Here is a 15,704-nt window from a genome sequence, read left to right as displayed (position 1 = left end):
TTGGAAGTAGAGATAAGAAGGACAGTATTACACAAATTAGAAATGGTTAATCAGGCTAATGGCTCTGTTCTTAGGGAAGGAGAGGTAGAGTCTGACGCTCATCCGAAGCCTGCCCTTACTGACTTCACCTAGCTTCTATCAGTATTCTGGAAAATTGGTACTACGCTGATTAGAGTAAAAACTACAACATTAGTAAACTTTTAGAGTATCCTACATTTTCTTTAAGTACATCTTAATCAAATGCTAAATATACCTGGCCTTGTTTCCGTAGAGATACCCAACTAGAATCCAGACCCAGCATGCATACTTCAGTCCACTTAACACATTTTGAAAGAGGACAGGAAAAGCTGGGTAAACAGCAATTTTGATATGGATAGTGCAGGCTTTTTATACTGATTTCCAAAGAAAAAACAATTATTTGACTCCTTTTTAAAATATGTAAGTAAAGCATGAAAGATAGAGTACTGGGGAGTAATATCTTCTGACAACAAATAAAAATAAGGTATTAGATATTATTTACCACCTTGAATATATTGAGATGTCAGGCACTAATTGTCCCTACTGGAGGAGATTTTTCATCATTTCCTTCATGGGAGGAAGGAACGTTGGACCTTTAACAGGAAAAAAAAATTAGACCTTTTTCCCCCAACTACCTGTTTATGTGTTTGAGAGGATATGTTGCAACGACAGGCAACACAAAATGCCAAAGTGTTTTAAAACAGGACAAGCAAGTCCTCCCCTTTCAGTTGTTCAGCATTATTTCCTTGATATTTTTTATTAAAAAACAGGATAAGCATAGTAGAAAAAAATCCTGAATTTCTAACCTATAAACAAGTTTTCTTCCTCATTTTTGTGTCAAAAAGAATTTGAGGACAAAATATTTTCCACATTCCTATTTCATGTCTCTTTAAATGTTCTGTCAAAATTATTTCAGCTTGTGTTGCAAAGAAAATCTAACCAGCAGATTTTTATTCTTCACTCATAATTTTCTTTCCTTTCAACAGCAGTTCTTATCAACCTGTGTTATACATCAAAAAGAACCAAAAACTTGAAGATGTGCTCTGTGGTGAAAAATCTCACACTGCTTTCCAATGTAAGCAAGGCTAATCAGCTAGAAACAGCTACAAATTTTTTAAAAAAGAGCTCTCAAAGTTTGAAAGTGAGGGAAGAACAGCCAAGTCAGATAATCCTAAGAGGCTGGCTTTTTTTCAACTAACAAAGTCCATTTGAAGCTTCACACACACACACACCCCACCCCCACCCCACCCCCCCCAGGAAATTTAGTAATAACTAAGGGGATACAGTGCATATATACAAATCAGGAAGGATGTTTTGGAGGTCAGTCACTATTTCTTGTTCCCTTCTCTTAGCACATGAGAGCAATGAATCTAGCAACTTGAGTGGCAGTAATGGCATCAGTTTTAAAACTCATTATATGCACCTTTTTAAGTGCAAGTAGACTTTGAAATTTGTAAGCAAGGATGTAGTACATTTCAGTCACAAAATCAAATATCTGTATGCTTATTTGAACTGTTATGGTTTCATTACATACCACTTGCACAGTCCGGGACACTTACTTTGAGGAGCTCTCTCCATGATGAACAGTATAGATCTGTGGAAAACTGGTAGGGTCCAGTTAGGAAGAGACAGAACACACACTGTTCATGTTTTCCGCAGCCCATTTTCAACAGTCACTGGAGACCCATACTCCCATGTTTTTATTAGAAATACTATTTCATGGCATATTCTGCTCATTGTATTTAACCCAACTGTGTCCAAAACCCTTGCCTTCATTTTGCAAACCTCCTGTCACAGGCCAAGGATATCAGAGTACCATCACAATTAGCTGAAAGTACCCAGCCATGGTAAAATGGAGAGTGTTTGGAGGCTGGGAAGCGCATTTCAGTGTCAGCACAAGGCAATTTTTGACAGAGGCACACAAATAACAGCATTTCGCTAAACAGTATTAGCAGCCATAGCTAAACTCTCCTAGAAAAGTAAGCATAATACAAGCAATGTCAACAATCTACAAAAGCAGAAATTTAACAAGAGCACTGAGACCTTATGTTACTTAAATCACTCAGCATTACTCACAGAACCAGATGACTCTGACCAGCTTCAGCATAAGTTCTAGATACTGAGCTAAAACAAAACTCAGCCACATGACTGTTTTCGTTAATGTACTGTTTTCAAGGTTCATGTAAACAACCTTTTCCTTTCCTTCAACACATTACTCTTTATGCCCACGCTTCTCTCATGTTAATCCTCAACTAAGCTTTGCTTCCACAATGCATAACCCTGGCAATCAGACACAATCTTTCAGCATGCAGCCTTGGTATTTGTCTTAAGCACTTACAGTGTAACAACTTTTATATCTTTTGCACTAGCTAAATAGTTTAACTTATAGTGGGGTTGGGATGCAGTGTAATAAAAAAAGGCCAAACAGTCTGAGGTAGCTCAGAAAAGCAAATACACTCCAGTCAGAGAAATGCAAAAGGCTTCAGATTTCTTCATGTATTTATTTTTTAATATGATCTTTCAAGCTTTTTCTGATTAGCTGCAAGAATTATTTCAACTGAGATGCCAGCTGTTCTAAGAAAGTCAGCTGAGTCCCATCTGGCCTAAACTATAAGGCAGCCTGATATTATCAGCTGCTTTAAGCAGTGAGCTAAGACACAGCTGGTTTGAAATTCAGAGCTAAGACACACCAGATCATAAGCTGTGTCAAATGTCAGTCTGCCCCAAGTTCGTTTGCAAAGCATAAGGCAAACCTGAGTGTCTGAATAAAAAACAAATGCACTCAGAAGTGACAATATCTCTCAAGAGTCCTGGAACATCATGTTATAATTGCAACTTACTATGTACTGATCACCACACTGGGCTGGCTGAGAACAACTCTTCTGTACTACTTCTGCATTTTCAGAGATACAAGCCACAATACATGAACTCATCTGAGAATTAGCAGAATTGGACATAATTAACACTTACTTCTTACATCTCATTCATACAAGTATTTTCAGTTGTTAAGAAATGTTCATTCTAACTAATGCTAAAAATATAATACATTCCTTGTGAGGTGCATTGTACCATTTGGAAGCATTTATTTTTTATCAAACAGATGGTTCTCCACAAAAAAAATATACTTTGATTTGTGTCAGTCATACAGTGTTCCCCTGACAGCGTGAACTATCTGTATAAACCAATATACTCAGTCTGGCTTTATCAACTCTGCATATGTCTATAACCTTACTCCAGTTTGTTATTCTGTACTTATGATTACATCAGAAGAGCTCAGCCTTCGACTCACAGACTATGTACAGCCTGTAAGGAGAACTAACCCAACCGAGCCTGCTCAGGGTAGTCTGCTCTCTGGTGTCATAGCTCTCCAGAGCACCCTGCCCTGGGCCCTTGGCACTATACTGTACTGGAAGCTGTACAGCACATGTACATGTATATATTTCATGTTTCTTCTGTCACCTTCAGGACTGAGATAACATCAACAGTGAGTCAGTGGCATTCACCTCTCCCCAGCCACCAGAATGAGCTATAGAGTCTGCTCTTTCAAGAAGACTGGATCCAGCCGGGTCACAGAATTCGTTTAGAAGAGCAGAATGCTTTGCCTCAGTGTCTGCTGGGAAATCTGGGAAAACTGGTGGGCTATTGACAGCAGCACAACTCTGCCCTAGCAGGAGAATGAAGACAGCCTGCCAAACACTACTGATTTGCTAATGATGCTTATCTGCTGTAACAATCACAGAGAATTGGAAGTGGCAGAGTGGAGAGAAAAAAACCTCAGGGAATTCAGTTTGAAACAAACTTCTGGATTTGGCCAAAGGAGTAGGAAGGCTCTAATTTGTGGAAGACTCTTATTATAATTAGAAGTTCTCTCTTAGAGGTGATTTTGCAGGTTTTGGCCATGTCTCGTGCACTATATCTAGCAGCAAAATGGTGTGAATTTAAAAGGGCTTTTACAAAGATGTGAAAAACTTAATTAAACTTTTCTAGTCTTTGAAGGATGCAATTATTAATCAGAGTCTCTATGCAGGTGGGGATGGAGGTGGTCTACAGGAGGATGCCCTTAACCAAGTTGAGGAGTCAGCACAGGTCTTGGGGCTGAGGACAGCTGGACCATGGGGCTCCACATACCCAGAGGAAAGCAAATGAGCAAACGCTGTGCCAATGCCCAATTAAGACACAGAGTTTTATGGGTCAGATCCTGTGACTGCTTCATCACTGTGGCTGAGTTCAGCAGCAGAGTATACTTCCAGAACAGGGATCTAACATGGATTACAAGTTATAGTTACAGTCTATTCAAGTTAAGAAATAAATAGCAGGACAGATTTCCAAAGTTAATTCATAGGTAAAAGTCAGACATACATCTATTTGGCCTAAGCTCTACTTTTTCCAACAAAGCATTTTCCACTATTTTGACAGTTCTCACTGACTGATTTGTTCTTAGTTGGGCTTTCTTCACCTAAGAAAATTCATCACTTAGAAACAGAAAACCTGAGTTGTCCAAGAAAAGGGTACACAGTTCAGCTATAATTGAGGCCTGGCAGACTAGCAGGGATAACTAGTGCATATAGAAAAAGTTTTCCAGTTCTGCCATCTGTTACCACAGTCCTAATGATCTGCATTCCCCATAGAAATGGCCTTAGGGCAACATGCTTGTTCCTTGATATGGATCTCCCACAACCACTTGTATCCTGCAGAAGGCACTAAGATCTTTCTTTGCCAGATTTCTATTGCCAGTAGGTCTTCAATAGCATTGCTGTAATGGAGCATTATCTGATGTTCTTGCCATGTTAGATATATTCAGACCATTTTTTATTTCCCCTTTCTTTTCTCCTGTTCCTGCAGATGTTGTCCATTTTTTAAAAACAATTATTAAAATAGCAGTTGGCTGCAAAAAGTTTAATGAAATCTTATTTTCATCGTATATGCAGTCTGTCAAAATCCACATTCTTCTGAAATGGGATTGATTTACTATGATTTCTATTTTACAGAACAAAACTGGAAAAAAGTTCAGCCAGTGTTGAAATATCCTTTTGACGTTTTTGGAATAGAATACAGCAGTGTTCTATATTGAAACAATAACAGAGAAGGAGAGATAAAAAATAATAGCTGCAGAGGAGAGATAAGAAGTATTGTAAATGCTCAATATTGAGAACATCAAAAGCTTGCTAATGACATAAAATCAGAAACTAATTGTTTAAAAATGGAAACACAGACACTCACTGAACATAACTTAAAATGATTTACTGATAACATCAGAAAATTTGAGGCATAAAATGAGCTGCAACCAGCAAAGGACATAAAAGGCAGTGAGAAAAGCTTTTATAAATACATTTAGGATAAAAGATGGAGAGCATTGCACTGGTCTTAAGCAGCAATAGTGGAAAATGTATGAAGGAATGTGAAAGGACAAAGTGTTCAGTGCCTGAGCTTTCATAAATAGAGTAGTTGTGACCAGATTCTTGAAACACGTCAGTGGTCTGGAACACCGGCTAGAATTAGAAGAGAACAGATAGCAAACATTTAGTTGAGACATGCATGATAATGGAGCTTGTTGAAATTCACCTTAGAAGATTAAAGAAATAATTGAAACCTGAAATACTTTGATGACACACAGAAGACTGATGAGAACAACTATAGTGTTCTTCTGCAGAAAGGGAAAAGGAGAAGCTGGAAAATTGTAAGTTAGTCAGCTTAAGTTTAATACCTGGAAAGATACCACAACAAAATGTGAAACAATCTGTGTGTAAGCATCTATAGACATAAATGTGATAAGAAGCAGCCAGCTTGTATTTATCAAAATAAAAGTGTTAAACCAAGCTAACTTCTTTCCACGTGAATAACCTGGCTTTTCAGAGTAAATTGCCTTTTTGAGTGGAAGAAGGTAGCAGAGGAAATGGATGTTCAATTTAGTGAAGGTACAGTCTCAGACAACCTCCACAAGAAAACTCAGGGAATGTGGCCTCTATTATATCACCATAAAATAAGCCTGTCAGCTGTGGAAAAGGTCTGTGCAAAGAACAACAGTCAATAGTATTGTCATTCCAGTTTAAAATTGCACCAGCTTCTGAAATACTGAAATCCTTCACAGCATGGAGCTTCTGTTCTCAGCACACCTGTAATGGGAAGGGGTGACTGCTAGCCAGCAGCGAGAGCAGCCCTATGCAGAGGAAGAGTGCCAGACCCTACCTGTGCTCATCATGGGACAAACTGATGGAGCTCAAGGTAGATGGTTAGTCTGGAAGCACTAAAACATCTCTGCAGGAGGGCCACTGCTAAGCCAGTTCTTTGCCTATGCAGGGTGACCAGCGCTGTCAGGGCAAAGGGAAGTAGCCATGAGTGAGTTCCAGTGACCCTAATTGTCAGCAACTGTCAACACAATTAGCAGTTTCACCTCCATCTATAAAACCAAAATATTCCTAGGAAACAGTGGTTAGTATTGTGCTACATCACTTGGCATCTACCTATGCTTGATTTTCTTTTCCCTGGTACCCTTTGGCCTGAAGATCCTATGACTTTGGCAGGTGACAGAAACACCTCTCTCAGAAGGCACCTCAAAAAGCACCTTGTTCAGCATGTCAATAGAAAGGAAGGAGACAAATACCTGTCTCATACCCTTGAGGTACAGCAAACAAATTCAATCTGGTTGTACCAGCCCCCTGATGAATGTCTGGTAACACAATCCCAGATGGGAAAGGCACATGCCCATATAAATTCATCCAGCTGGTCTTTACTATTTATAACTTGAAGCATCTACAACTATGTCAAAATAGTCACCGATCCACAGATTGCACAATTATATACTAATTCACAGTGACAGAACTGATACTCTCAGGTTATTAATGACAAGTCCCAAATTTTGATCTATGTGAAATTCCTGAAAAATAGATAAAATGGGAAGAATGAAGGTATTTATCGAATACACAACATGCATTATTTTGCATATGTAGGTTTGTTTGCAAAGAGATGTACCTCTTTTTTACAAGGAGTACTTATTATATCCCTAAGTTACTGATCTTCATCAGTTGAGAAACATGAACTGAGTAATTATCTGAGCAATTGAGGCATACATGTAGTGCCCTATAGTAACATTAGCTGACAGTCTGCCATAGTTAAATGGATTACATTGGAATGGATCACATGTGCCTAAGCCCTGTATCACATCAGGATGTAATTCACTATATTTTTATACAACTTTCCTGAACTTTTCTAGGCTTCTTTATTAAAATATAATAATAGTCCTTTACTAATAAAAGCAGTTCAGACTGTTAAAAATAGGAGATCAGGTAACAGGTTCTATTCTTACCATGAAGTAAAAATACATCTTTAACAATAAATATTCTGTGACTAAAATGCTTCTTTTTGTATCAGCTTTCCTATGGGTCATTTTCTTTCAATAATCAAGGTCAGGGACAGCTACTAGACCATGCAAGATTAATCTGTCTCTCAGGAGGGTTTTATGTCTGATTTAGGTTCAAGTAGAAACCGATCTATAGATTCTGCTTGTAGCCTGCTGTCACAGAAATGAGGTTATTAGCAAGAGTCACCTAAGGGCTTGTCTAAAGGGACACTCAAAAAAAGGGTAAGACTTCATCCAAAGGCAAACAGTACAAAGGCAGAACGCCTGTAATTAACAATGATTTAAGACAAAGGTGTAATGGCAGGTGACTGCCCTATGTCAAACAGCAAGTGTTATGACATCTTTGGCTTCTTAGATTCCTGTTCTCAGCTTGATAAGGGTGGAGGGCAGGGAAGGAAGGAATCTTCATTGTAAGTCCAAACGACAGCCCATATTCGTTATGTTTGATTCAACAGCAAGGTGTTTTACCAAATTTGCTTCTGCATCTCCCATCACAGTAGTACTACCTACATTAGCAAAACAACTTTACATAAAATATCATTTGTTCTGTGGGCTTTGGAGGGGAAGAAGAGTAATGACAGGAGTCTAAAATTGCCATGCCAAGTTATCATTCAGCCAAAGCCATACTTAGCTGGAAAGGAACTGCAGTAGAAGAGGCAGCAGCTCAGCAGAAAGATATTAGAAAGCAGTCAAGAGGTCAAGGGGAAAGGGAAAAAGAAGCCTCTGGTTTTGCTCACTTCCAGCATTCTGAAGAAATCGTCTTCAGTGTCTCCTCCCTCAATTATTGGTAGCAATGACATAAATGTTAATGTTAAAAGAGTTTGTGAGGGTTTGTACTACAGGTTATGTTGACCGGGTTGTACCACAGTTTGTACTAGAGGTTAATGGGATGAGTAGGGTTTTTTTCCACTGTGCTGTATACTGGCTGAATGTCAAGGCACTAGAGAGATGCAGCCCTTGAGGTGCTACAGAGTTCACTGTTGTTGATACCACTGCTGAGACCTCATTAGGGATGACCTGCAGCTCAGAAATTTGCTCGTGTGAATGTGCGCCTGATCTCTGGATTCAGCAGACTCATCTATCATTCCTCTGTAGCCCTTCTTTCTCTTTGTCCACCCAGACTCAGCTGCGCTTGTGACTGACTAAAATTTCAATGAATACTTTCATCCACTTTAGGACAAGAGGGCCTCAGGTCTACTCTTTACAATATTGCAAGGTCCTGGCATTTGCCAATTTGCATGAAGCAAGCTATACTAGAATTTAAGTTTGAAAAACAGGCTATATATATTAGAAATTTAATTATAATAATCACAAGGACAGTGTTTTGAATAGTTCTCATGAGATAATTAGTTGATTGGCTTTTTAAAGCTTAACTGTTAATAATGTTATTGTCACAGATAGTAATTTGGAATGCAGCTAACAATCAGTGTAATTATATCCTTCACTCATTTTTTAATAGGTAAGCATTATCAAGATAACAGGTCTGATCATCCTTTGCATTAGTTGGCATGTTGCATAGTTATTGTGCTTTGGAAGCCTCAGGAAAGAACAAAACCTATCATTGTCTGCAAGGTTTCCTTTCCCCTGTTTTCTCACCACCACTCTTTGCTATCACATAACTCTTCGGTGCTAACTCAAATATGTCAGAAACCCTCTCATGCTTCTTTCAGGACAATACCTACTAGCTAGCATTAGAAAACACAGTTTCACATTGTAGGATCAGAAATGGGGGGATGTTCTGATGGATTGGGGGGGGGGGGGAGGGGGACTGACACACCTGAAGATTAAAGAAAGTTGAGGCAATATTAAGTGAAACAGGAATGATTGTGCATGGGAAGGTAATGAATTAAGATTTATATAATAACCTCGATTCACCCACAAAACAACAGTTTAACTGATTAGTTGAGATCTTTAGGAGTCTGAACAATTTTAGAACTTGTCTGCAGCTTTAACAAAACCACATCTCAGAAATTCAAGGCATGTGATAACCAAAGATGAGCACTGTGTCTAGAATAGTACTTAGTAACTTTCCACTCTGATGTTCCAGGCTAAAAAGCAGTGCCTTTTACCTTACCTTTAAAAATCAAGCTTGTGCAGACTTACAGTGTAAATCATGCTCTTAGTCTTGCACTTCACTGACATTCAGTGTCAATAGTTCCTTCTATCCATACACTTTTTACATATGGACTGATGGACTTGTCAACACTGAGAGCCAAATGCTGAAGTCCTTACTTTGCATCTAGCCAGCGTTTTCTCAGGATAAAGTCAGTGGGAGTTTTGAGGTAGGTATGAGTAAAATGCTGGCTGAGGATGCTGCCACAGAGCACAAAGTATAAGTGAATTGACAACGGTTTCATTTGAATGAAATACACTGAGCCAATGAGGCACAGCTGAACGAAGTAGGTCTCAAATTCTAGTAACTCAGTCCCACTGGACTTCAATTTTACCTGTTCAGTTACATGACTTTAATTCAATTGCATTAGGTAACTGCTGATGTCCTTTTGACTTAAGGAAATATGGCATAAATTTTATGAGACAAAACAATATAGATCTCACTATAATTTTATTTTACGATTTTATTTCTAACTTAAACTCTGTAGGCCATGGTGGGCAGCTGTATTTAGAAGTTTGGGGACTGCTGATAGCAAGAGAATACAGTTGGTTCAGGAAGGTTTATTAAAAAGCAGCCTTGGTAAATCGTTTAGCAGAGCACTGAGGATTAAGCAAACTACTCAGCCTGAATCCACATCATTTGCAAATCTGATGTTTGTAGAGGTCTCTGTATTGCCCAGACCTTTAGTGAACTATTTTTAGTGGCTAATTGTCCAGCTGCATTACATCTTCACCTAGATTCTCTTTCTTAGCCAAAAGGAAATTGAACCCCTGAGGAAGCAGAAAAAACCAAGCTGAATATTCAATGACATTAGAAATGCTGGAATAGTAGGATATAAATGTCTTGCAAAAAAAAAGAAACTGAAAAATCATCACAGGAAAACCTATCTATTTTTAGGGGGGGCATTTTTTTAAAAGAAGATTGAACTTGTCTGTGGGAGTGTATTGAAAAAGCATATCTAAGGGCTTTTGGGATGGGATAAAGCAACAAAGAGATATAAATTAAAGACCAGCTTTTAAAAAGCAGATTAGAACAGTAAGAGATAAATGCAAATGAAGGGTCAAAGCAGCATGAAGCCAAGAGAGCAAGGATGTGTGGAAAGCCCACGGGAGGATGGAGGAATGGATAAAAGACATGCTGTATCAGAGGCTTGAGCTGTTACAGCAGCATCACGGAGGGCTGGATGAGATACGGGCTCCTGTCAGTGGTGGTTTAGGAGTATTAGGTTTGCCTGAACCGGGCTGACATTTCCTTAGATGTGTTTATCATCAACTCCGAGGCAGCTGGCCCCTGGCACTTTGCAGCTTTGAGGGGAGGAGCAAGAATTGATTCTTCCTGATTGATGTTGCTGTGCTTGATGCAGTCACTAATTCCTCTGCACAGCTGCACAGCAAGTTCCCTACATCCCTGAAGCACAGCTGGAACACAGCCTGTCTGCACTATATGGAGCAATATACTGTAAAAGCCCCAGCTCATAAGGGACACGTATAATACTTCAGCAGTCTTCTTTTTCATCAGCTGGCTGGAAGGGAATTGAGTAAACATGCTGTCATGCTAAACAAGCTATGCAGTGGGGCAGAGAGACAAAAATCACAGTGAAAACCAGGCATTGAAAATCCCTGATTCTGTCTAATATCAAGGGGTTATCGGCACAGTTTCTATCAGGTCCAGCTCCGTGTTGAGATTTCTTCTCTGCTGCTCAGAACTTGGAATGTGGGCTATTTGTGTTAGCACTTTAATTATAATAACCTCACAGGCAATGTTTTGAAAAGCTTCACTGAACTAATTGGCTGACTGACATTTTTAAGTTAAACAAGCAGCAGTGGTATTGCAGCATGTCACAGCTAGCTCACTGTCTCCCGTTACATTTCTGTTGCTGTGCTTGCTCAGGACTGAAGCTCTCTGTCAAACACTAACTCCTTTATCATCCACAGGGCCCACATTTTGGGTTTCTCCCTGGCTCAGATCTGGAACAGGTAAACCGCTTCACCAAGTGGGAAGCATGAGCCCAGAAGAACGAGCTCAGACTCACAGGTTGTGCATTGGACTCAGTGAGCTCAAGCTTCCAAAAACCAGCCAAAAGATACACTTGGAGCAAAGCATGAGAGGCTTAGTTTACACTGAAAAAGCCAGCCCATGGTGCTGGACACTGACTTGGATGTCAGGCTCCTGAAATCTAAATTGCTATATTTTCCCGGACATTGGTACATAACATGGACAAGTTACAGCTTGCTCAGGTATTTCACCACTTCTGAGAATCACATTGATGGCAAGACAAAAGTTGTCACACAGCCTTTGAAATATGGCTTGATTTTTGAAGAAAAGCAGACATGTTTCCCCTGTGAGTACACAGAGCAGGCAGCAAAGACACACTGCTCAGGCCAGCACCCAGCAGAAATGTTTTCAAGGGGCAACCAGGTGATGTTAGAATAGTCATGGCAGTGCTTCCCAATTTTCAAAGAATCATAGAATCATTTAGGTTGGAAAAGATGTTTAAGATCAAGTTCAACTGTTAGCCCAGGACTGCCAAGTCCATCACTAAACTGTGTCTCTAAGCACCACATTGATGTGTTTTTTAAATACCTCCAAGGATGGTGATTCTACCACCTCCCCGGGAAGCCTGTTCCAATGCTTCACCACCCTTCCAGTGAAGAATTTTTTCCTAATATCCAATCCAAACCTTCTCTCTTCTCAAGGCTAATCATCCTCAGTTCCCTCAGCTGATCCTTGTAAGAATTGTTCTTTAGACCCTTCACCAGCCTTGTTGCCCTTCTCTGGACACATTTCAGCATCTCTATGTCCCTCTTGAAGTGAGGGGCCCAAAATGAACACAGCAGTCAAGGTGAGGCCCAAGCAGTAATAAGTACAGTGGGGCAATCACTGCCCTAGTCCTGCTGTCCACACTGTTTCTGGTACAAGCCAGGATGCTCTTGGTCTTTGTGGCCACCTGGGCACACTGCTGGCTCATGTTCAGCCAGCCATCAACCAGCACCCCTAGGTCCTTTTCCACCAGGCAGATCTCCAGCCACTCTGCCCAAGCCTGTGGCATTGCGTGGGGTTGTTGTGACCTGGCACATAGCCTTGTTGAACCTCATACAATCAGTATCAGCCCATCAACCCACCTGTCCAGATCCCTCTCCAGAGCCTTCCTATCTTCAAGCAGATCAACACTCCCCACCAACCTGGTGTCACCTGCAAACTTAATGAGGGTGCACTCAATCTCCTTGTCCAGATCATCAATAAAGATATTAAACAGGACTGGCCCCAATACTGAGCCCTGGGGAGCACCACTTGTGACTGGCCATCAGCCAGATGTAACTCCATTTACTAGCACTTGCTGGGCTCGGCTGACCAGGCAGCTTTTAACCCCGCATAGAGCACACCTGCCCAAGCCGTGAGCAGCCAGTTTCTCCAGGGGAATGCTGTGGGAGATGGTGTCAAAGGCTTTACTAAGGTCCAGGTAGACAACGTCCACAGCCTTTCCCTCATCCACTAGGCACATCATCTTGTCATAGAAGGAGATCAGGTTAGTCAAGCAGGACCTGCCTTTCATAACCCCATGCTGGCTGGGCCTGAACCCCGATTGTCCTGCATGTGCCACGTGATGGCACTCGGGCTGATCTGCTCCATAACCTTCCCCGGCACCAAGGTCAGGCTGACAAGCCTGTAGTTCCCCAGATCCTCCTTTCTGCCCTTCTTGTTGATGAGCATCACTTTGACTAACCTCCAGTTTGCTGGGACTGTTGATGATGGAGAACAGCTTGGTGAGCTCCTCCACCAGCCCCCTCAGCACCCTTGGCTGGATCCCATCCAGCCCCACAGACTTGTGCACATCTAAGTGGAGCAGCAGGTCACTAACCATTTCCTCCTGGACTGTGGGGACTTCATTCTGCTCCTCCTCATCCACACCTTCCAGCTCAGGGGGCTGGGTACCCAGAGGGAAGTTGGTCTTGCTATTAAAGACTGAGGCAAAGGAGGCATTAATTACCTCAGCCTTTTCCTTATTCTTTGTGGCAACGTTTCCCGCTGCATCCAGTCATGGATGGGGGTTATCCGGGTTATCCTTGGCCCTCCTTTTGTTTCTATGTATTGGTAAAAATATCTTTTGTTATCTTTTATGGCAATGGCCAGCCTGAGTTCTAGCTGGGCTTTCACCTCTCTAATCTTTGCCCTGCACAACCTCACAGCATCCTTATAGTCCTTCAGAGTTTCCTTCCCCTTCTTCCAAAGGTGGTAAACTCTCCTTTTTGCCCTGAGTTCCAGCCAAAGCTGTCTGTTCAGCCAGGGTGGTCTTCTTCCCCACCGGCTTGTCTTTTGGCGTATGGGGACAGCCTGCTCCTGTGCCTTTAAGACTACCTTCCTGAAGAATGCCCAGCCTTCCTGGACCCCTTGGTCCTTCAGAACTATCTCACAAGGGACTCTGTCAACCACTGATGTCAGGACAGGAACCCTTTTGTTCCTGCTATTCTGCTGGTAAGGATCCTGCAGTTATGAAGCAGTTAATTATAACACCTGAACAAGCTTTTTTTGCCCAATAAATCCAGCCTCGCAAGTTAAAAAAATCTAGTAGACTCAAAAGGCCCTTCTTTGCAAGGTGAAGTGAACACACACATCTGATTGCCGTGGAGATCTGCTGCACATGCACTGTGATTTTAATTTTTAAAGTTTTAGACTGAGTAATGGCTGCTATTATTCATTGAAAGAGGACCCAAATATACCAGCATTTCCATCAGCCTCATGGGAGAATAGATCTGCAGAGCCCAGGAAACTCTTTAATATAAGGAAAAATATAAAAATCTTAGGAAGAAAACCCCCTTTTGTTCAAAACATGAAAGAAGCAGGGAGAGCTTTCTCATATACTGCTCCTTAGTAGCCTGCTGACGGGAAGGGTACATTACCAAACGCAGGGCTCTCTGCACCAGAAAGCAAAACTCTTTCTAATTCACAAAAAATATTTACCGTTTAACTGAGTAACGATCAAAAAGCAGTGAACAGTTTATAATACAGATAACAGCCAGAATGATAGCTGGATGCAAATAGTATTGCTTTCTTGCAAATCCAAGATTTAAAAAAAAAACTTACGTACTGAAGATCATCTGGTTTTACTCTTCCAACTATTAGTAGTCTCCATGGAAGCCCACTTCTGCAAGTAGAGTAGGTACTCTTTAATGTAGCCAGTTCCTGGGATTATTTTCACCTTGCTTCTACAACAAAACAAGTTACAAGTAGTAAAATAAACATGCACATCCCAAGTTCTTATACAGATAACTCTAAAACGATGAGCCCAATGTGATACACACATTACTCAATGCTTTAAAAGTTATAAATAGCTAAGGAATTTCTAATGACAAGGAAAGTCTCTCATGGATTACACTTCAGTGTCTTAAAGTTAAGCTTTCTCATGTTATTTACTTTGTTTTAAAAAACACTCAGTGCTTTCAGTGTAAATTAAGCATATAGACTCTACATCAGGGGTCCCCAAACTATGGCCCGCGGGCTGGATACGGCCCCCCAGGGTCCTCAATCCGGCCCCCGGTATTCACAGAAATCCCCTGCCCTGCCCCGCCCCCCCCCCCCCCTCCCCCCATGCCCGGGGTTGGAACCAAGCAGCCGCAGATGACTGCCTGCCGCTTCATCCGCGCGCTGGCCCGCTGGTTAAAAACTTTGAGGACCCCTGCTCTACATCACTGTCTTGAGGAAGCCTCTACAGAAGGATGTGGTCACGTTTAAATTATAGTATCTTTATTGCATAGTTCAACTGTATGGGTTTTCAGTGCTGTGTTTTACCAATCTAAAAAAATACTAGCATGTTGGTAGAGACTGCTGTCTCTATACAGCTGCTACATGCAGTGATAAATACTCATCCTTGTGGGTTTGTTTCTCATTAATTTCTATTACAAAAGGCTTTTGGTATGGATTAAAGTTCTTGCTGTGGTGATGTGATCAGCAGTACCAGTCCTCTGAAGGGAATGAGCAGACATTCATAGCCTCTTTTCAGGAGGGAACGTATCTTGATTTGAGACTGTTTACATGTACAGGCACCATGGTCATTAGCAAGTCTCACAGATGCAGCAGAGGGATTGCAAGCAACAGCATCCTTGTCCAAAAATAGTCTGTAACTTGGTGAGCAAAATGAACAGCTCCTCTGTTTATCTTCAGAAGGAATGAATGTGCTTTACTTGTGAGAAGCCTATGCACAGGGTCTGTGAGGTAACC

The sequence above is a fragment of the Falco cherrug genome, chromosome 7 (assembly GCF_023634085.1).
Source record: "Falco cherrug isolate bFalChe1 chromosome 7, bFalChe1.pri, whole genome shotgun sequence".
Lineage (NCBI taxonomy): Eukaryota > Metazoa > Chordata > Aves > Falconiformes > Falconidae > Falco > Falco cherrug.
Note: the sequence above shows the minus strand (reverse complement) of the source record.